This window comes from Plectropomus leopardus, chromosome 9 (assembly GCF_026936395.1).
Source record: "Plectropomus leopardus strain MGB_pleo_1.0 chromosome 9, ASM2693639v1, whole genome shotgun sequence".
In the NCBI taxonomy this organism is placed as follows: Eukaryota; Metazoa; Chordata; class Actinopteri; order Perciformes; family Serranidae; genus Plectropomus; species Plectropomus leopardus.
In genome coordinates this window covers 10850025-10872416 of record NC_142184.1, presented here as the reverse complement: position 1 = coordinate 10872416, position 22392 = coordinate 10850025, and the positions used below count along the sequence as shown (strand labels likewise).

Sequence of the window (22392 nt, the reverse complement as noted above, 5' to 3'; positions counted from 1 at the left end):
GACATAATTTTTCAGAGATGATTTCAGAGAAAAATTTAGGAGCAATCACACTGACTATTTTTATTGCTGTTTTCTTGATCCTTTAAAACTGAATGAAATTCCTCCATAGTAATGAGCTCTGACTGTTTCGGGCCCTTCTGTTCATCATTCCATGAAGAAGAGGCAGTATATTTAAAAGCTTTTTTGCCTTTTGCCACGGACCCTTCTGCCTACACCCTTCCCACACCAGGCAACAGTAACATCTCTATTCTACAAAGTGAGAAAACTGGGAAAATGCCAAACCGATTTTCTAACACTTGTCTGATTATTACACCATTGTCTACAGGTGCGTTGTTTTTACTTTACTAGTACAAATTGTACTAAGTGAACAAATGATGCCGACCTTATTAAAAGTGATTTTAATATGTATCCTTTAGATCATTTCATCCACAGGAGGAGTTCAATTGTTGCTTAGCAAGGTGCTCTCACTAAAAGGTTTCAGACAGGCCCACAAAATTCAGAAAAAGATGTAATAAAATAAATGTTTGAGAGCAAATCTGGCAAAAGTGCTGCTGAAATCCTGTATAAATTTGAATGCTCATCTCTGCCAAAGTGGAAAAATGAAAGTACTTGTTTCAAGTGTCATCGTTTCTCTCTTTAGCAGCTAATCTCCCTAAATAAGTTGACTTCATAGTGGAGCTCGTCTAATAAGCTGCTGTGCAATGAATCTATTCCGAGTGCACCTTAGATTACCACAAGACAGCACCTGACGGGCTTAGTGATCAGCTTTTGTTTCTCTCATCCAGAACCACAAGATCAGCGTATCACTAGAAGACAAATTATGCTCCAGTGCTAATCTTCACTACAGCATCACCCAGTATCCAGCTGTCCCATATTTTACAAAGATACTCATACAAATCTTTTACATGATCCTTTTATGGATCAAAGTCTTTTTCAAAGCTTTCTTCTCAGAAAATTCCAATTGCTCAATCAGACACCTATTTCCGCTGAGGAGCCTCAAGTTAATGACCCTGTTTCTCATCTGGGCTCCTCCCTATTTTCCTCTGGCGTTGAGGGTGAATGCTTAATCTTCAGGGGAAGCTGTCAGAACATGATGAATGCTAGCAGTAGACTGGCTCTCAAAACCTGCATTAATTTTTAAGCACAATTACTAGAACAAATTTTTTTTATTAAGCTATGGGAGATGACTGCAGTGGCACACGCAAGGCCAGGAAACTTGCACAAGGGGTTTACTGGAACAGTATTCCTGCATATTTGAGTCACAATCGGTGAGAGTTTTGCTGTAATGGCATAGGGGAACATGAAACAGAGACAGAGAGTTTTCACAAAAACGTTGATCTCAACGCACAGACAGCGGTGTTGCGGGTCTGCTAACCCGTCCAACTCTTTGCTATAGTTTGCAATCAATGTCTCATTCATGCTCTGCCTCATCGTCTTTGATCCAAGAATTAACAAGACAGATGAAAGGAACAATTATCAGGTCCCACGCTTCACTTAAAGGACCGTCTTACACAAAGTTAGCTCGGTTTATGTTAAGCTTTTGCTACAAAGAGAGGTTTGCATTCTCCCACTATCTGCTGCCGAGCATTCGACGAAAGAGGGGAGAGATAAAGAGGACTAAGGAGGCTGCGATACAGCAGAGAGGGGTGAATAATTAATGGGCTGTATTCAATTGTAAAAACCTAAGATGCACACAAGCTTGTAAATACTGATGCTGCAGAGAGAGATAGGGAAAAAGAGAATCATAGCATTTAAAAAATTCAAGTATGTCAAAAGGCCCTGAATTGTAAGGTGCCCTCTTTTATCCTGCAAAAATGATGTTTGTGAGACAAAGACCTTGAAGTTTGACACAGGGATTTAACAGCAGCGAGACTATACAGGAAGAACCCTGAAATCAAATGTGTTTCCTGCTGGAAGCCACAAAAGAGGCACAAGGCCGTGCCCAGAGTGTCTTCTGTTTCTGTGAATTGACATGGAAGACATATTTTCTGTTTCACTGCAGACGGTGGGGGGGTGGGGGGTAGGGGCAATGAGTCATCTCAACCTCGAACTTCTTTATTAATACAGGCTATTTTTTCCTGTGATCATTAATGAATCCGGCAATGTTCAGCTGACACATTCAGAATATCTCAGAAGATTTAACCATCTCTTTCTTAGATTATTTATATACTTACTAGAGATGCAGAGGATATTTTGACTGCTAATGATGTCGATCTATGGGTTACTGCACTGTGCACCAAGTCTGGTGGGAGCTAGCTATTATTGCCACTAGTTAGGGTCATGACAGTGATTTAAGATGTACTTGCACAAAACAAAAGGACTGAAATACAACACAAAAGAAGACAAGATTGTCCAGGCGAGATTAAGAAAGCCCTTATAAGAAATCTCACCTCAATAAGGATAATAAATTCAAATGTTGTGTAATCAAGACAAGTAAGCAAACATAGTCAATAAACAAACATACAGTCAGCCAAGAATTACTTCTAGTAATGCAATCAATTTTGAGCCACAAACCCCCTTTAGCATTGTTAACTATGTTATCACTGTTTGATCTGTTAGCACTGTTAGCCGAGGTTTCCCACACATTCATTGTGTGTGGCAGCCCACCAAACAAGTTAAGAAAAATGGTAAATTTCCTGATGGGGGAATTATTTTTCCACATGTTAACGCAGTCAGCCACCTGCTTGTAGGTAAAGTCAACCGAAATTGAACTCTTGTATTTCATATCATTTTGCAGTCAAATCATATCAAAGCAAAATTAATCAAAACTGACATTGACAATTCTTCTTTTTCATATTGCTTCTTCTTTTTCTTATTGTCTCTCATGCATTCCTCTGATAAACTGTATATGTGTGTTTTATATATATATATATATATATACACATATACATATACATAAATACACACATATATACATTTATACACACACACACACACACACACACACACACACACACACACACATATATACACACATATATATACACATATATACACACACACATACATTTTTTTTGTGGAAAAGTTTTAAGCAGAGTTGATCTCTCTCACTTAAACCTACTGAAATAAGCCTAACCAAGAGTCTAACCAAGACTTTATATGTATGATTAACTAAATATCATTTTTACCATCAATCAATCTGCTGATCATTTTCTTGATTAACTGTCCAAAGATGATGTCAAAGATGATCTTTTCAAAATGCTTGTTTTTTGCTCAACAAACAGTCCAAATCCAAAGGGTATTTGATTTACTTTCATCATGGACATAACCACCAATTTTGTTTTATATTGTTTGTTATACATTGTTGTGGGCATTTTCTCTTTTAAAAATGACTTAATTGACTGACTGATTATCAAAATTGTTGCAGATTATGTTTAAGTCAACTAATTGGTTAATTTACTGTTTCAGCTCTAAATATATGAGGTATCTCACAACCTGCATCCAAATATCAGTGTAAAATTGTAAATAAATCCTACATTTGTAGTTGTCTGAATACAGACAACAGCATTTGAGGAAAAAAAAACCTCTTTGTGTTCATGTTTCAGTTTTCATTGAGGTTTTGTGTCATATTATAGCTCTGTTCCACGTTTCTTTATGACTAACAGAGAATAAAAAGCAGTGTGCGGTTGCATTCTCGCATCATGCTAATTATAGAGAGTACAGCATGAGCATTGTGTTAAGTGACTTGGCTTTGGCTACTGAGCCCCCGTGGGACTGATGGACAGCTGGACGAGCCGCCATCATCACGTCTCATTTGGCCATTAATACCTTCAATCACTGCAGCTCACTGTCACTGATTCAAAGCTCCTTGAAAGGAGCTTCTATATAAAGTCTGAGGCCAGTTACTTCTCAGTCCTCAAACAGCGTCTGCAGCCGAACAGGTCAGAGGCTTCTGCTGGCAGCTGGATCACAGCTGACAGGCCCTGTGGCTAAGCTCATCATGACAAAGCCATGTGCTGGACCTGCTCTGAGAGATGTATGCATTCATGTATCGTGACTGAGAAGCTGCTGTAATGTCACATTTTTTAGATTCCGTGCTCACAAAGTAGAGAGAAGTCTATTTGCATAGCTCTTAATCACAGTTACAACCTTGAAAAGCTTCACAGCAGCAGGATCATAAACCAGTAAATGAAAAGGACAACCCCTCCACACCCACTGAACACCGTCAACTGAGCACAGGAAATAACTCCTACGAAAACAACAATTAGGACACAAATTGTGAGGGAAAGGCCACATGGAGAAGAATGCCGAGGGTACAAAAGCAAGGATTAAAGAAATACTTTGCAGATTTACCACCAACTCTGTATCAAAACAATGTGGGTAATATGTATAGATGAACTGTGATAAACTTCCCTCTATCAAACCAGATATCCCTCCTTCCCCCACAGCAAAACACATTCTCATCCCAAGTTGTCACATATTACCACTTTGCAGTGGATTTCTGCCTTTACATTATACGCTCAAGGTATCCTTCTGTGTCTGCTGTTCTGTGATAGTGCCACCGTGATGTCAACAAATGCACATGGTGCCTGACGTTTACACAACACAAGCACGCAGCAGCCAGCAGGACATCGACAAAACCACATGCTTAGGATTAGGCAACAAAGGCACGAATAGTAAGGTTATGGTAAAAGGAGCACATGGTTAGGTGTAGAAAAAAGCTATCAGCGAACACCAGACTCCCGCATCAAAGTCTGTGGTTTGTTGGACCCATCACCCACCCCATAGGGACCTTCGTGCTCCTTATATTACGTTGGTACTGGAAGGCGTTTCAACCTGAAGCTGTACACTGCCCTATCATGTGAACATGACAGCTTCCACCCTGCTGCGTTCTCAACTGATGCTGACCGTCTGCGTACCATGTTACCTGGTAGGTGCCGCCTGCGTTCTTAGCTGATGCCTTCCAGCGGCGTATCATGTGGATGCGAAAGATACCTCCTGGTGTCGGGATCTTACACCATAAGAACTGCAAAATCAGTGGTATTGTCTGACTTCGGAATGAGAACGGGCTGGAGACTTCACTGGATGACATATGACTTTTGCACAAACTACAGGCTGCGATTTCATATTGCCTGCCACCGATGCTGCTGCCACCGAGGACACAAGGAGCACAGAGCAGATCACTCACTTGCCCATCTCTCTCTCTCTCTCTCAAACTCGGATAGAAATCTGATCAAACAGTAAAACTAGGCAGTGCTGACTGAATATAAACCAAGATTCGGTTACTGAGCTGTCTATGTCTCTCCTAAAATATTCTTAGAAACTGATTTTTAGTACCATATTTAGCTGTAAAAGTGAGAGTTTTTGAACAGAAAGTGGGCAACATCTCGCCCAAAAAAACACAGAGATCAGACAGTAAAATAATGCAGTGCTGATCGAATATAAACCAAGATTCTGTTACTGGGTTGCCTATTTGTTGCCTCAAATGTGTTCAGAAACATGCTAAATGTAACACGAGATTGCTGGCTGCCATTGTTTCACATGGACCAGCCCACAACATGTCACCCACCAGCGGGAGTGTTTATTAGTCATGGTAAGGTGCGTTGCATTGTAGTTTTTCTAACTTTTGAGCAAGACAGTCAATTTTCTCTATTTTCTCTGGTCATGTGGCACCGCTTGCAAAAGTAAATGTATCTTTCTATCTCATAGTTTTACGGACTTTCTTTATATTGGTGAAATACTTCTGTAAGCATCAAGAAAACCTTTAACTTGCCTTCACTGCCTCTATTCTATGCACAGTTGGATGATACACAAATACCATGCTGTACTGTAACATTCATTTGACTGTAAAAACCATCATGCACTATTTGCCTGCAGTGCTCTACTGTACCTCTCTAATGGTTTACGAGACACTTTCTGCCAAGAATCACAGAAAAAAGGCTTGGAACTGGAAAAAAAGTGGCAGATTTTAATAAGAGCGCACTGGCAACCCAATTAGCAGTGATGCAAAGCTTACAACCTAATACCCTTTGATTCACTGTTTGTATTCCTGTATTTAACACCCAGCTCCACTCCTCTTGGCATACTCAAAACATGCTCTTTCAGCCACACTCCAGCTGCCCAGCATGCACATTTGACAAGATGAAGAAGGGCAAAAAAATCACTTTTATAAAAATCTTTAGTCGGGGGATTAAATCCATGTCATGAGACCAAAGGCTGACGGGGTACCCTTTGAAGCCGGATAGATCCCTCTAAGAAGAGATGAATGGCAAAAGAGAGGAGAGATTTTGGTGTTGGCAGATAGCATTAAGTGAGCTGGGCTCTGCTCTCTAGTTTTTTAGTAATGATACCACGAAAAAAGGGGAAGATGACAGCGCCAGGAAGTGAATGTGCCTGAAAGGGAACTGGTTGTGATGTTGACAGGGACCTTTGATAGAAGCGCCAAAGAGTGTGTGGCCTGATGCTACAGCAGCTCAATATCAATTTACTGTTGACCTGTAACATAGTGTACCATGGAGTCACTGCACCACAATACAAAGCAATCTGTGACCACATGTCCTCAGAAGCCTGAGCAAAGGAAATGTAGAACTGTAGAACAGAGATGCATCATTTTTTGGGAAGGTGTGCATAACCACAACAATTTTATTACAAGCCTATGTCACTTAGATTTATATTTAAAGACCAGTAAATGGTTCCGCAGACCACAGTTCAGATTGTGCTTGTGGTTACAACCAGACTACAAAACCACTAAAGTTAGAGAAAGGATCAGGGCTCAGTTAACCCTTTAGAATCTATATTTACACCAGTTTTGCTGTGCTGCATTCAGACGCCTTTCACACATACTTATATCTGTGGGACCTGAGAAAATTGGTTTGATTTAAAAAAAAAAAAAAAACATGGAAAAAAGGCAATGAGAAACTTGGCAAGACATGCCTAGAAAATTGAAAAAATAAATAAACAGATAAATAAATAAATAAAAGGTGACAGGAAAATGACTTGCAATTTAGCTGAGGGGAAATTATTAGATATTACCCAAAAAAGGGAAAAAATGTCCAGACAGCTATATTTATCATTCTTACAATGATATTTTTCAAATTATGTCAGAAAAAATAAATATATTTTTAAATTTTATTTTATTTTTCACACTTTTTTAAAGTTCTTTCTTGTCTCTTTTTGTTTTTTATTTTCCTTTTCTTTCTTTTTTTCTTCTTATTTTCAGGTAATTTTCTTGCAACTTTTTACTAATTTCTTGCTCATTTTGGGGGCCATTGCCCTCTTCCCTTCGATTGAAATCAAGCCAATTTGTTCAGGTTTCAAAAGGTAACAATTTAAAATATGCTCATTTGCTTTGTTGCTGAAATTAAGATAAAATAGTTGATAACACTCTCATCTCTGTACAGTAAATACAGCTAAACCCAGCAGCTCAGCAGACAGACTGGGAGCACGCTAGAAATGTCACGCTGCTGACATTCCTAGCATTGTGTAAGTATGCCGTGCTCCCAATTAACAAATTGCACTGGTCTCACCAAAAAAAAGCTTTTCTCTACCACAAGTAAAGGCAGAGCTGTCGCTGCAGCTGCACTTGTCACCATCTTCCATGTGTTATTGTTGGAAAGAATTTTTGGCCTTGACTTGTTGGCAAAGTTTGGGTTCTCGTGACATTTCTAACTCCAGGAGACAAAGTTGACATTTTGGTCCTAAACTTGATCAGACTTTATGAGGTTTATTACAGTAATGTGTATTTGTATTTATCTTCCCTCACCAGAATAGCAATTGTCTCTTTGCTCATTTTCAGCCACCATTTGCTCCAGTCCAGCTGTCCTGTTAAATCATGCATGCTTTTTAGTGTTTGTCACCGAGCAGCTCAACAACCTTATCTCTAATTGTATTGTCCCAACAGAGGTGAGTGGTTTTGCAGCAAAGGTTACATCACAAAACACCATTAACAAAATAAAGCACAGGTATTCTAGAAAGAGTAAAACAAAAGATGTACAGTATATAGCACAAGAACATTTAAAATCAATAAAATCACTAGAAGCTAAGATCTTGATGAAAAAAGAACCAGTTAAACTGATAAATATGGCAATAGAGCGAATAATATAACTAGGTAGGAAAGCAGAGATTACAATTCCTAAGAGTTCGGCTGAGCTTTGTGCACAGAGGACAAATGAAACAAGAGCGTCAGTGCTTTTCTCTGTGCACTGGGAGAGAAACATGTTATTAAGGCCCTGCTGCTGTGACCTCCTGACACTCATTCAAAACCCTCAGGGTACACTCCATTTGGCCCTGCCAGCATGCCACATACTGTGTAGTGACAGGGGTGGTGAAAGCCACTTAGAGTACAAGTGACAGGTATTACACTGTATCCCGATTGGCTGACAATCAAACAAAATGATTAAACAGTGGCAGGTGGTTTATTTAAAGCTGTGGGAACACTTCTCAGGGAAAATGAGCTGCATTAAGTATCTGGTGAACATAAGTATCAGGTAAAGAAACCTACTGAAGATTTCTTACTTGGGTGCAACCGTGTGAAATGAGCATGTTTTCTCCGGTGTTTCAGGCTGTCACATACGGCAAGTGCCATTCTGTGAGAGATATTGTAAATGAAGTGGAAACCACACCCACTTGGCATGAAACAGCTTTGTGCCGGTAGGGTTTGGAGCTCTCCCTACGTTTTCTGAAAGCACCATATATCAGAGAGGGATGTACGATTATCTCCACCAATGGCAGTGCCAGTGAAAATGAGGTCCAGGTGTTCAACAGTGAAATCATGGCAGGGTGGCGGGGGTGGGGCTCTTTGAAATGATGGAACTCAGTTTGCTCGCTTTTACCAGGAAGTAACTCTTTGGTCCAGGGGAAAAAGTCGAAATAATAACTGAGTTCTTGCAGCCGAAAGAGACACAGTCGCTGTAAACAGACTGCCGCCCGGCCCGATTCCCCTGTTGAGCGCTTGGACCTCATTTTAAACTGGGACTTTGGCTGGTGGAGACAATCATACATCACTTTCTGATGTTTACAGTTTTCAGGAAGGATTTCTCTCTCTCTCTCTCTCTCTCCTCCTCAAATAAAATGTTGCCTTTGAGTCCTCCAGGAACATTCAGCTCCCCTCTGCATCCCACGTCTGTATGTAAAGGAACACAGGCAAGAAGTAAATGGTGGTGTTCTCATGATAAAAATTCCACTTTATCCATTCAAGCATGCCTCAACACTGAAACCCTTTTTGACAGGGTGGCAGCAACCGGAGGGATGCAGTATTCATACAGTCATCTCTGTCTCCAGGAGCGCAGATAAACCCGGGCTATACTTAGAAGCTCAATGTGCGATTTGAAACATGTGATTCCTCACAAATACGTCTTTGCCCCCCTAATGTCACCACCAAGGGAGGTGTGTGTTCGCTTTCTGTGACAAAACTACCCTCCTCCCCCCACACACACACTGAAATGTGCTCAGCACTGTTAGCCAGCTATTACTTGACTATTAGGATGCTGCTCTTGGGGAGAGATTTATTGGACTCACAGAGTGCTTTGCATGGCAGCTGCCACAGTCTTCCTTCATTTGATTTCGGTGCAGCAGACATAAGAAATGTTTCATTCTCGCTTGAAAGAAATGTGCCTGTGAGCTTTGTTGTTCAATCAGACCTTTAGCAATCTGATTTAGACTTTTTGAAGGAACTCAATGGGCTGAAATGGACTTAAAGGATGAATACCCCTTAGAAATGGTTTTATACCTCAAAATATTTTCTAAATAGGCTAAAACTGAAAGTCTTTAAAGTGGTATTTCACTGCTGGAAAGATGGAATTTTCATAAAACTAGGCTATCTATGCAGTAAAAAGATGCACATAATTGGTGCTACATGACCACATAAACCAGAGGGGAGCTTTAGCCTTTGCTTTTGCTCAAGAGGTAGAAAACCTGCATTTTTTGAGTGTCACATTCCCCGCAAAATAATAAATCACCATCAGAATTTTACTCATTTGGTCCAAAAACATTTGGGAAGTCTAAAAGAGCTGCACGATTGAATCACATTACCCCCATCCAAGTAAGCAGAGCGCCAAATTGGAAGTAGTTGGCTCGGTATGTTAAAGTATCCAGTGCCTCTGCTCTATGGGCCACACAGTGCAGAAACAGTGCCGATTATCTGGCTCATTTAATACGCCACAGTTGACGTTTTGTGGTTTCATGCGCCAGCTGGTAACAAACTATCTCTATTAAAGTAAACATGGTTTGTATGGTTTATATTTGATCAGCACTACCTAGTATTACTGGTTGACCTCAGTTCTCTCAACAATTATTTTTACAATACAGTAAACAGTGTGGCTCCCACTTCTCGGATATCAGCAAAACAGTTCACTAAAATATTAGGGATGAGCGCACCATTGTCAATATCTGTTTCAACAACTACATTATCTTTATCTGTATCTTTACTTTGAATGGGTGGAGTTTGAACCCGGATGTGGGTGGGATAAACTGGAAATGTATTTCACCTAACCTGACATTGTTATTTTAACCCTGAAATGAGTAAGGGTTCATCAGAAGTTGCTATATTTATTAGAAAACTATTTACAGAAAAATCTCAGGATTGAGCCTCAGATCATTTTTGATCATATCATCACATATGAGGATTTTCTTTTATAGTGAGTAAGAATATTGACACATTTTGCTCAGATGATACTCATAAAAAGTACATTATCTGCACTGGATACTCTTCATTTGAGCACTAAATAAGCAGTACATAAGCAGTACAGCAAAATCTTTGTTTATACTCGATCAGCCCTGCCTAGTTTTTTCTGAGTTTGACAGAGAGAGAGAGACAGAGGGGTGGGTCTCTCTCTTGAGCCGCTTCTATACTCATTGTGTCCGTGGTGGCGGGTATACGAAAATGCAGAAGTACAATATGTAGTTGGCGCAACAGCACTAGAGCCAGTGAAACTTTGAGATGGTTCATGTATACATACTATCCAAACTGTTATGATACAGAGCTGGTTGAAAACGTCAAAGCATCCCTTTAATTAAAAAAACATTCAAATTCTGGTCTTTCCTCTCATTTTGACTTCATGTGTCATTGCAGTCTTTCTTATCCTTCATCTTGCCATGTATGACACCGGTTTATCGATCTGCGGGATACAAGTGTCACAGCATCATCTGGCTTGACTATCAATGAGTTCGATCGCTTGTATTCATTCTCACTTGGTTGAAACACCACATGTGGAGCAACTGTGACAAAACTGCCCCTTGTTTAACATCTCTGTTATTGTTGTACCAAGGCTATTTAGACTGGTTAATCCATATCAGGACTTCTTTCTGAGTCATGGTGCACCAAAGAAGCAAATAATAATCAGCTGCATTGATGAAATGATAGATTGCTCGGTTGGTTGCTAACTCAGCTTGTCTGCAGCCCTAGTTTTTGGATAAAAAGCATCACACTGTAGCTGATTCTTCATACTGTCCACTCCTTTAGTCTGTCTGACTTGGCACATTTAGGACATCCTGATTCAAGCGCTTACAAAGTGCTGTGCCCGGCTCCTCAACGGCAAAGCTCAAAGGGTGCTTTTGTGTGTTGATGTTGTAAACTGTAGTGCGACATGAAAAATTAGTTCAAGCAAAGTGGGACACACACAAAGCTTCAGCTAGTGCCTCTTGTTCACTGCTTCACTGCCTCTCGCACAAACATTTCTTATCTCCCTCTGAAAAAGCAAACACCAGGACAAAGTCATATCTTTCCTTCACCCCGACGAGCCCCCTAGCATTAATTGCGCATATGTTGGTGGAGCCTTGAAGGATTTCGCCATGAATAATTCACATCTTACATACATGCAGTGAGGAAGAGACATGGTTTGAAACCACGTATAGTGGAAATTGCATCACGTAGCAAAGGAGCTGTTTAAAGAGTCATTTAACTGCTGAAACACTGCATCTGACCAACAGTTCAATTCTTGGATCCATTTCTATCATCCTGATCTATAAAGGCAACAAAGGCGTTCCAGCTGAGCAGAAGGCTATTGTTCATTCACAGAAGATACTCTTGTATCCTTATCTGCATGCAGCCTGTATTGATAGATTTGTTTATTTAAAGGGGACCTAATATGCTTTTCTATCCTGTTATATATATAATGTTACAATAATATAAAATATTCATATTAATGCGTCAAATGTTTCGAATAATGAGGTAAAAGTATGTGAAAGAAATCCTTGTGAGTAAAAACCCTCATGCTTCTGACTGTACTCTGTTTTTGCAACACATTCTCATCCCAACTCATCAAATATCGTCGACTCGTTAGTGCCGTTCAGTCTATATATGACGCAGTGTCCTGTGTCTGCTGTTGACGTTCTGGGACAGTGTTTCAATTTACGCCTTGCATTGTGTCTTTTCAAAATACACTTCTGCGTTCACAGGAAATACAGTTTCTGCTAGCGCTGTGAGTTAGTAATGACGGGCCCCAGTGTAGGCGATTAGGATGGGCCCTTTGGCTCGCTAGTTATGAAGCACACATGCCCACACATACAGTATGCACACTTTTAGATACGCACACACAATTAAGGGTATATATAAAGTACCAACAATTTGTTGGATTTTACAGTTGGAATGTGTTACTTAGGCCAGTGTTTCCCAGCTGGTTAAGCCACAGATTTCTCCTTCGAGGTCCACATGTTAAATACATTACAGCATATTCTATTTTATTTTGCAAAATGTAAACAACATATTGGCTTATAACACAAGTAAATAAAAATATTGCAAAAATAAATAGAAATGACATTTCAAAATAAAAGCTGGAAGTTAACTGTACTCTAAAAACAAACGTGTGCTTTCTGAAAATTTGACATGTTCTCAAGTCACTTGCTGTGCATTCAGAATGGGCCCCCGACCCACTTTTGGACCATGACCCACCAGTTGGGAACCACTGACCAAGGCTATTGTATTTGCAAAGTACATAGGTCAAAGACATAGTTATGAGAACCATGGGAAGTGCTGTGACAGTCAAATTTCTGAAACGTGAATACAAGCACCTGAGAGCTGAGGAGATGTCCATGTAACTGTCTGCTGAAATGACCGCACACTTTTCATGAATTTTTAGCGCACTCCTCTTTGAAATACAAGCAGGAGATTATTGTACAATACATACTAGCAAACAACACCGTGTCCCAAAAACTGGCCAGCTACAGCAACACGCACACAGTTTACCCACAAAAGTACAAATACACAATGAAACAGGCGCTCAGCAGCAACCTGTCTCCAAAATAACACCAGACTTTGAAACACGGGCATGCGGCCCAACAGATAATCCAAATCCCCTTAAAAAGGCACTTGTACTCACCCATTTGAATGCTTCTGTCTCCGACTGGTTAGGCCTGCAACAAGAAATATATAAATATACAGTGATAATGCTAGAAGTAGACAGCATCTACTAGGCTACTAATTAGCTTACCATGAAAAATCATAGACTGGCTATGCACCAGTAGCGATATTAATTTACAAGCAGCCAACAATTTAGCCTACATAATACATGAACGCCTTGTCTTAAAATTTGCATGTAAAACTATAGCCTAATGTTAAATTATTTAGACCAACGTTAAATAGCTTGCAGCTAAGGTCAGCCTACCTGCCGCATGTTTGTTGACGTTCACTGAGGGCAGCAGCAAGGGGCTGGTCCATGGACTGGCGACTGTAAAAAAAAAAAACCCAAAGAATCTAATTTATCAGAGCAGATGTTTTTTCAGGAGGAGGGGCTTAAAGAGACAGGTGCTTCCTTTCAGAAAGTGGGTGAATACAGGTGTTCCAGCACAGACATGAGCAAAATAAAGTGTTTTTTGAACATTAAAGCTTGTAAACAGTCTAATAGATGCTCCAAATGAACCTGAAAATGAGCACAATAGGTTGCCTTTTCAGAAAAAGAAATCCTGAATCACATTTGGGATCATTTTCAGTAACAAAAACACTATATGATTCAGGTACAAAATGTGAATCTATAATCTCATTATTATGACCTCTTTAAAGAGTTGTTTTGACTCACACTGCCTTTTCACTGTTAGACGTTCTCCACAGAAGTCTTGAATCATCTTCCCTGATAGCTCTGGGCAGTAACACAGACTGTTTGTTAATGGAATCTGCATTTTGCATGAAGAAAGTGTTAATGAGCGAATATGAATCGGCCCTAATATCTCCAGCTCTGGTTGAGCGAGCTAATGGACAGTGTCCTGGAGAGGGGGAAGAGGGTAATGGAGAAAAGGGGAATTAGCTTTGAGGTGGGTGTCTGATGTCTGCCGTGAAGATAGGATGAATGCAGATAGCCTAGTATATAGAGTTACAATGCATGTAATGAAGCTTTGTGCAAACTCCCCTTTACTCCCCCTTCCTCTCAACCATTTTCTATTCCCCCGCACCCTCGTATCCTTGTTTTTTTGTCTTCACTACCTTGAATGTGACTCATCATACAAGGAATGTTTCACACAGATTTAATGTGACAGTGACTCAGAATATTTTGCATCCACAAAGGGTACTCTTAAAAGAAAACTACGATTGCATCTGAGATCATCCCATTGTATTAACCACACACTGAGGGGAGTTGAAGGGGGGAGGCAAAGATACTGCATGAGATAAAAGGCAAGTAAGGCTTTAATCTGTGAGCTTGTGTAGATTGTCACAATTTGCTTAAAACTCATAGTCCTAACACTCACTATTTCTGCTGTCCATTGCAAAGAAACATTCATGAATTTGCTTAGAGATCAAAGAAAGGAGAAGACATTCCCCTTATTACTGCAGACCTTGCACAAGTGTCAACAGAATTTAAGGTTTTCTTCAGTACTAAAGTAATCCAGTGATAGTTTTCCTTACATTCATGGGTATCATCGACTGGACATCGTAACTGTTCTCTAAAAGTGAAGCCAAAATATTTTGATTGCCCCCTGGTGGCTGGCTGCAGTACAGGTCATAAACTCCTACCCTCCCTCTGTTAGTCAATGGGACATGAAGCAAACTAAAAAGTCAAAGTACATGCCAAATACATTTTTCCAAAAAATGGTTTCTGTCATTTAAGATAGTTCTTATCACCCTGATGTTTGCTCAAATGTTCTTTTTTCTTGTTTAAATGAGTTATTTGATACTATAAAAAGGGGATTTGACTACATGATTGACAACTATGTGTGCCAACACAGTGATGATTGGTTGCATGGGTGTATGGGCGGGAACCCACAAACCTACTGCACAACAGCTTTGCAGCATTTTCGTGTTTCTCTTGTTACATAACGTTGCTTTCCTTCAAAAGGAGCCAGTCATGCATTTTGCATGTTAGACATGTTTGAGGATTTTATAAACATATTCTAAACAGCAAAACTTTGTCAATTCAAAACTTTTTCATAACATTCTGTTAGTTCTAGACCACTTCCAGGCCTGGAAGGCTGCTTTTCTAGTTTCATGGCTTTTCCAGGAATTTCATGACAGTGGTAACGCTGGATCTTTGTCCACTACTGCACTGCATTGTGAGATATTTGAGATATTTTACTGAATAATAATAGGCATGTCAGAAACCATTAATGTTATATTTTTATGTTGAACTATCAATATTTGCTTGATGTTTTTATATCACACACTTACACATACCTCTAATGTAATATGTGATTCTTTGCATGTAATTTACTATCTGCATGTACAGTAAATCCCAAAATGTCAATTACACACATTTCTCCTTTACACTACATGATGTAGGAGGAGATTATTTTTTCCTCCTACAATATATCGGTGTAAATAAACTGCATTCTTCTTAAACATAATAGCCAGTGACTCATTGCTTTTACAGGATCTGTCACTACTCCGGTTGGCAATGAGGACAGTGTTTTTCCCCCACTGCCTTTATTGTCTAAAAAACAATAGTCATAGTCATCAGTTTGACGCCAATAATAATTAAGCTCCCGTTCCTTTTGAATCTCAGCAGAAACTGACACAGAAACTGTCTTATGTCACGGCAAAATGAAACAGCGGCAGCTGAACGTTACAATTCTCTCCTCTGATGGATTGCTGGGATTTTAAAAAAGAGACGAAGACATTAAAATGACAATTACTTTAAAAGAGCTGTGCATTGAGTCACGAAGAACTACTGCAACACTTTCTACTCTCCACAGCATTCATTTTCTTCTCACATGCAGCTAAATTTATACAGTACCTGATTGTTTATAATAAAAAAACATGGTTAAAATGCACTAAGTGAACACGAGGGAAACAAGAGTAACAAATCTGAAGATACAAAAACCATCTATGTATTCTGGCAGACCAGCGATCAGACAGACAGTGTAGCACTCTCTACTGAGGACTTTATCTTCACTCTCAACTGTAATCATATTGGTCTTTTGGGCCTAAGTATCTCCTCTGCCGAAGCAGAACGGCCAAAACAGCGGTTCCCTGTCGGATTAGGACATCACTGTCAGACGGTCCCAGCTACTCTGTGACAGACCTATTAGCAGGACGCATGTCATTGTGAGGCTTTGCAGAGATGACAGGATGTAAAATCAAGGGGTGTGTCTCGCTGCATTTCTTTGGCACTTTTCTGACTTTAGAGAAAATGAATAAAACATCAAAACATTACACCATCAAATACTAAACTAGAATTACCACCTCACGGTGGTATGCCTCCTTAAACCAGTCGAGTTGCAGTTTGGATTCATTTCTGGCCAGACTCCGATGTTTGTGAAGCAAACATGTTTTAGAATATGCAGCTTTTTTTTCACAGCAATATCCATATTTGCATTTTCTATAGTCATAGCTACGACTTTGTGTTCTATCAGAAAAAGCTTTATTGTCCAAGCATCTAAACACAAAAAGTTTGACTTGATGTTTCTCTCAATTCTCAATTAAACACTAGTAGACTTACAGCTGAACAAGAACAATAAAGCTTAGACAAGACAAGTCTAACCAGTTTTATTATTCCTATATCACAATTGAAGGGTCTGCACCAAGGGTATTTACAATCGAACAGCAAACAGCATCCTCTATTTTTAGACCCTCATGTCAGATGAGGAACAACTCAAATCAATGGGCAAAATGGAGAAAAAGCAGAACAGAAGGGATCCCTCTCCCTAGACAGATGTGCAATTGATGTCACATATGCAGAATAGACCATTACAGAATACAATCCCTTCAATTTCAAAGTGGACATCCAACATTAGTGTCACCAATTTAATATCCAAACAAATGTCACTGAGTAATGACCAGTAAAGTGATTTTTGCAGATCATTATGATGTCCCAATGAAGCTGACTTTTGGCCTTTTGGATATAAACTGTCATCACTAATCAGCTCATCCTTGAATCCAAGGGGATGTTTGTGCCAAATTTGAAAAAGAAATCCTCAAGGAATTGCCGAGATGCTGCGTTTCTGAGAATGGGACAGATGGATGGACGGCCTGACTAGACTATAGTAGATTAACTGACAATAAAATATTCAGGCTGGTTTGTTTGGTTGCATAGCTTTAGTCTACAAGTTATCAAATCATTGCAGATGAAGATATAAGCTGCTGTCTCTGTGGGTGTCATGGCTTGGTTCAAGTGTTTTCTGGTATTCATCAACATTCTGGTTGAATAGTGATTAACTGAGTGATTTAAGACATCTACTGTTATTGCTTGTGTAAACAACAACTATAGAGACTGAGTGTAATTAAGTCTTACCTTAACCGGGGGGAGGACATTCATCGCTCTCGCTAGTAAAAAACAGAAAACTGGCTTAAAGCTGCTGTGTGGTGGGATGCACTACCAACAACATAAAGAACCAGAACTAAGTTTTAATAAGCTGCCAACTCGAAAAAAAGCTTTAAAAGTGGATACAGGCACTAAGACGTGATGCATCAGTAGGAAGAAGGGATCCTGACACTCATAAATAAGTTACAGTTGCTGATTTGGCCAGATAAACTGTAGAGGTCGAACTAAGCTATGCAAAGTTTGGTTTTCATCTTTGAATGTTAAATGATGATTTTAGCTTGTGATTGAATTAATTAATTGTAAATATTAAAGCATTTCATGTCTGCCTGGAATCATGTCTCCAAGATATCCTAAAGGAGAAGGGATAGACCTACAATAAACTGACAATTTTGAGTTTTCAGATATAACTTTTCCTCTATGGAAGACAAAGGGTGCAAAAATGATCCTTTAATATGTTGAAATCCAGTGTTTTTAGCTAGCTGCAGGGATTTTGTTAGCGTTTCAGCCCTTGGTTGCATTTTGTGGTGCCGATTGTCTTTCCCTCCAGTGAGTGCAGTTTTCAGAGGCGTTGTGCTTTGTCTGAATAAAGATGGCTTTGATGCTACATAAACAATAGCTGAAATGATTCAGCTAATTATTGGCCGAGTTGCCTCAGAAGCCGTCTGGCTTGGTGGGAGTTTGCTTGTCTTTCCGCCTTGGTGTTGGCTGGCGAGTCGCCAAAGGCTGATTCAAAATTTAGAATCGCCGTCGGCAATCTTTGATCATTTGGCAGAGAAAAAGGTTTGTACTTTTCTGAACTGTTTCTGAGGCAGTTCCTGTATGTCCCTTCATTTTTAGCATTTAATCTTTTTCCAGCTCTCCAATATTTAGTTAAATCCCCAAGAGAAACTCCCTAGTGGGCATTAAACTTTCTCATGCTTGTAACAAATTTAAGTAAATTGCATTCAATTAAAATGTCAGAACAGAGTGTGTGTGAGTGTGTGTGGCGCTGTTGAAGAAAGAGCCTAAAACTCCAAACACATGCGGCTAATTGCTCAAGAAACAATCACCAAGATAGATTTTAAAACATCTAAAAAAAAAAAAAAAAAATGTTCATACAGCTTTTATGCAACTGTCATTTCATGGCAACCATAAACTACAATGCTATATTTAATGTATTATTGATTCTTTAAGTGAAAATGAAATGTCCTGAAATCACTGCTCACTTTGTGCTCACTAACACATTTACCTTCACTTTAAGCCTATTTCACTGATAATAAAAAAAGGCCCTCACATTAATCTATGCTGTCTCTGCAGTAGAAAAGCTCAAATACTTTTTACATTGGTGCTATGTGACCAGAGAAAGCAGAGAAAAAGGACACTGCGAGAATGCAGTGCCACACCGGACCAATAAATGCTCCCATCTGGATGACATAATAAGTCCACGTCTGTTTGAAACAACAGCAAGAACAAACCTTGTATTCCAGTTAAACGGTGGGCTAAAATGTGTTTCTAAAAACATTGAGGTGAGAAATAGGCAACACAGTAACTGAATCTTGATTTATGTTTGATCAGTGCTGCTTAGTTTTATTGTTTGATTGCTGTTTTTTCTGCCTCTGTTTTTAAGTTATTTTGAAGGCTACAGAAAATTAATTTGCCATCACCTGGAAGGTTTTCATTGGAAAATTATTATAACAATTTCGTAATACACAACAAAACTCCATGACTGTTCCAAATCTTTTAATGATTTCAACTAATTATGTCACTTTTCAAGACCTGGAAAATGTGACTGTGAGATTCCATAACTTTTTCAGATTTTCCATGAACATGGGAAACCTGTTAAGTGCAAAACACGTTGTGAATTAACAGAGCAGTGAGCACTGAGGTGGCTTTATCAAATATTTACCGTTGATAATCTGATTAATTTGCGCTGCAATGTAAACAAACAGATTTTAATAGTGATTAATTGAACTTTTAATGAATGGCTCCCACTCACTCAACCTTGTGGAGAGCACACAACTGCTGACAAAAAAGGCATGCTATCTCATAAATTCTAGACACACTCCAGTAAATACTACATTAAAAAGTTTTTTCCATAGCAATGTGCGATTTAATTTTCGAGAAACCCTCGGTGGAGAAAAGCCTACAGCTCTGTCAGCCATCAGTGTGGCAGTGCACACAGCAGCGGGGGACTGTGGTCGAGTGCAGAGGAAGCCGGAGTTCCTCCTCGTCACAGTGAGGGGAGATGGTTGCTGTGTGGATTCTGCAATTTCCCCCTAACTCCCGCTCTCTGCAGACAGCTGATGTTTATCTGCTCTGCCCATCTGGGCCTTGCGACTAAACATCTGGTAAAGCTGCCACTGTGCATGCAGTGTTTCACAGAGTGATGACAGTGAAGGGGCAATGCTGTCCACCTCTTCCAAAAAGATCTTGAGAGGCGGGGAGGACTTCATCTCTCAGATGTCTAGGCTTGTTCTTAAAACGTGACTCAATTACCGCAGTATTGTCCGGCACTAAAGACATTTATCTGGCTGTTTTGTTCAGTGGTGCATTGAAATTATCCACGATTGCAGCTTTATTAGTTTGTAATCACAATGATGAAGGTGATTTGAAATAAAAAGCAAGTTTCTTGCCTGCAGCTCCTTTCTGTAATTTTCAGGCTGAGATTACGATCTCGTTGAAAATGATCAAACAACATTATTACCAAAATGCCCACAACGAGAAATGCAATCGTCAAATTAAAAAGCTTTTTTCAGGGCCACCCATGCTGCAAAGCTTTTCAAAGTAAAGCTCAGAGTGCCCTGAAGAGTGATTATAGTCTATACAACAGGGGCCATTTTCCTTCGATGTGGTGCTTTTATAATAGTTGTTACAAAGCAGGTGTCGCTTCATCATCATTACAGCAGCAGTTTCCTTTCCTACCTGTTTGTCTGTTATCAACTCTTTCGCAAAAAGGACAAGCCTGCGTAGCCAGCCCTCCCTCGCCCTTCTCTTTGAGGCTTTCTCCTTGAACGAGATGTTTTGCAGCGACTGGTAGGCCTTCATCCATTATGGATGCTGTTTTTTGGTACCCAGCAGGATGGGAGAAGCAGCACAAGACAGGCCACTGTGTAGTGTTAGAGCAGGGCATCTTTATTATTTGATTTGATGTCCAAAGTAAAAGAAAGCAAAGATGCGCACGCTCTTTTTAATTTATGAGTCACTGCAAATCTCTCAACACCTCCACTTCAGTGAGATAGTTCTACAAATATATTCTCAACATTAGAGATGAAAGTTGCAGAAAAGAGGCATTCCAATTGTAAATAGATAAAATAGTTATGAACAAACCAATCACTATTTATTAACTTACATGCTTTACATGTTATGATATTGCTGATTTTAAAACTGAACAAATATTTTTTTTTTTTTTTTTTTTAAGAATTGGCTTCCTACTTATATTCAGAGGCTGTTTGAAAGCAGAGAGTGCATGTATAAACTTAGGGGAACAGGTGTGTTTAAAAAAACAGGGTGAGAACAAACATGATGAGCAGATGTGTATCTATCAGAGGGGTTAATTTGTGGATTGGATGTGATAATGAATTAAAACTGTGTAGCTCACTCTGAAAATTTTTAAAAAATGAGTGAAAATATGGTGGTAAATGAAAATAAAAATAGGGTATGATTATTATTTTGGATGAAATGTTTCAGAATATTGTTTCTATTTCTCTTTTGTCCTTCTGATGTTTGAACCAGATTTTGTTTTCTAAAGATGAGTTTCTAAGGTGAATATTCTAAAGAGAAAGGGTAGGTATAATAAGCTTCTCGCCGAGGGCACCAGATGTGCTAGAACCGCCATTGCCAGTTACTGCCACTACACCTCCATTCCCATTAAAATACTTGCAAAATATCACTCCTCCACGACGATGGATTTGACAGCTGCTGCAAGGTAGCACAACTTTGTGGTCCTGGATGAGCTTTTGCCCTCTGTGTCCTCTGACACAGGCCGCACCACGGCGGGAGGCTGTATGTTAGCATACAAAAGCAGCATGAGGTAAAGCCTCACAGATACGTGTGTGTGAGAGAGAGATGGTCAATTGAGAGTGAGAAAGAGGGAGGGCTGCAGGACTCTCCCACTGTGTCCAGATCCTCTGCTCTATTAGTCTGGCACTGTGGGGGAAGTAAGCCTACTGTTGGGACGTGCGCATGAACACACACACACACACACACACACACACACACACACACACACACACACACACTCTACTGATATAAAGGGAAGGAAAGACGATGAGGGATTGGATGTGCAAAGAGCAGATGTGTTCATAACCCGAGGAATATTGTTTCTTTGATTATCAGAATCCCTTGCTCTTAATTTAGCGCTATATTTCATAACCTTTTGGTAAAACAGTCTGGAGAGGATCTACATGAGCAGAGCAGTGTGCGGTTATGAAGTCAATGGAACAGTGCCAAGCAGCAGCAAATCAGTTATGCTCAAGGCACATAGAAATAATTCATTGCAGTGCTCTGAAAGCAGTGGAGGCATGGGTGCAACACAGAACAGATTTCCTGTGTTGAGTTGCAGAGTCCAGGTATTATTTATGCTTGAATTTCAGGATCCAGAAAATAATTTGGTTCTCTAACTGACCCATGCAAATGTGCTATGCAGCTCGGAGTATGACATCAATTATAATATAGCAGCTCATCTCCCATACTCTTATGGGAGACTTAAGTAGGACCATGTTGGAGGCTAATACACGGCTGTATAAATCTATTTGTTGCTCTTCCTGTTGTTTCATCAGTTTTTACACCTCTC

At 39.7% G+C, this 22392-nt stretch overlaps 1 protein-coding gene and 1 long non-coding RNA gene across 3 annotated transcripts in view; one reads left to right on the top strand and one right to left on the bottom strand.

Annotated features, from left to right (window-relative positions):
- LOC121946929 (metabotropic glutamate receptor 4-like) overlaps positions 1–22392 on the top strand; it is a 236733-nt gene that overhangs the window by 45481 nt on the left and 168860 nt on the right. The window lies entirely within an intron of this gene.
- The window catches only part of LOC148188687 (uncharacterized), a 252520-nt gene continuing 243670 nt past the window's right edge, over positions 13543–22392 (bottom strand). The window contains exon 6 of the long non-coding RNA XR_015777443.1: positions 13543–13601. This is a non-coding gene — a long non-coding RNA (uncharacterized LOC148188687). The remainder of the gene's footprint in view (positions 13602–22392) is intronic.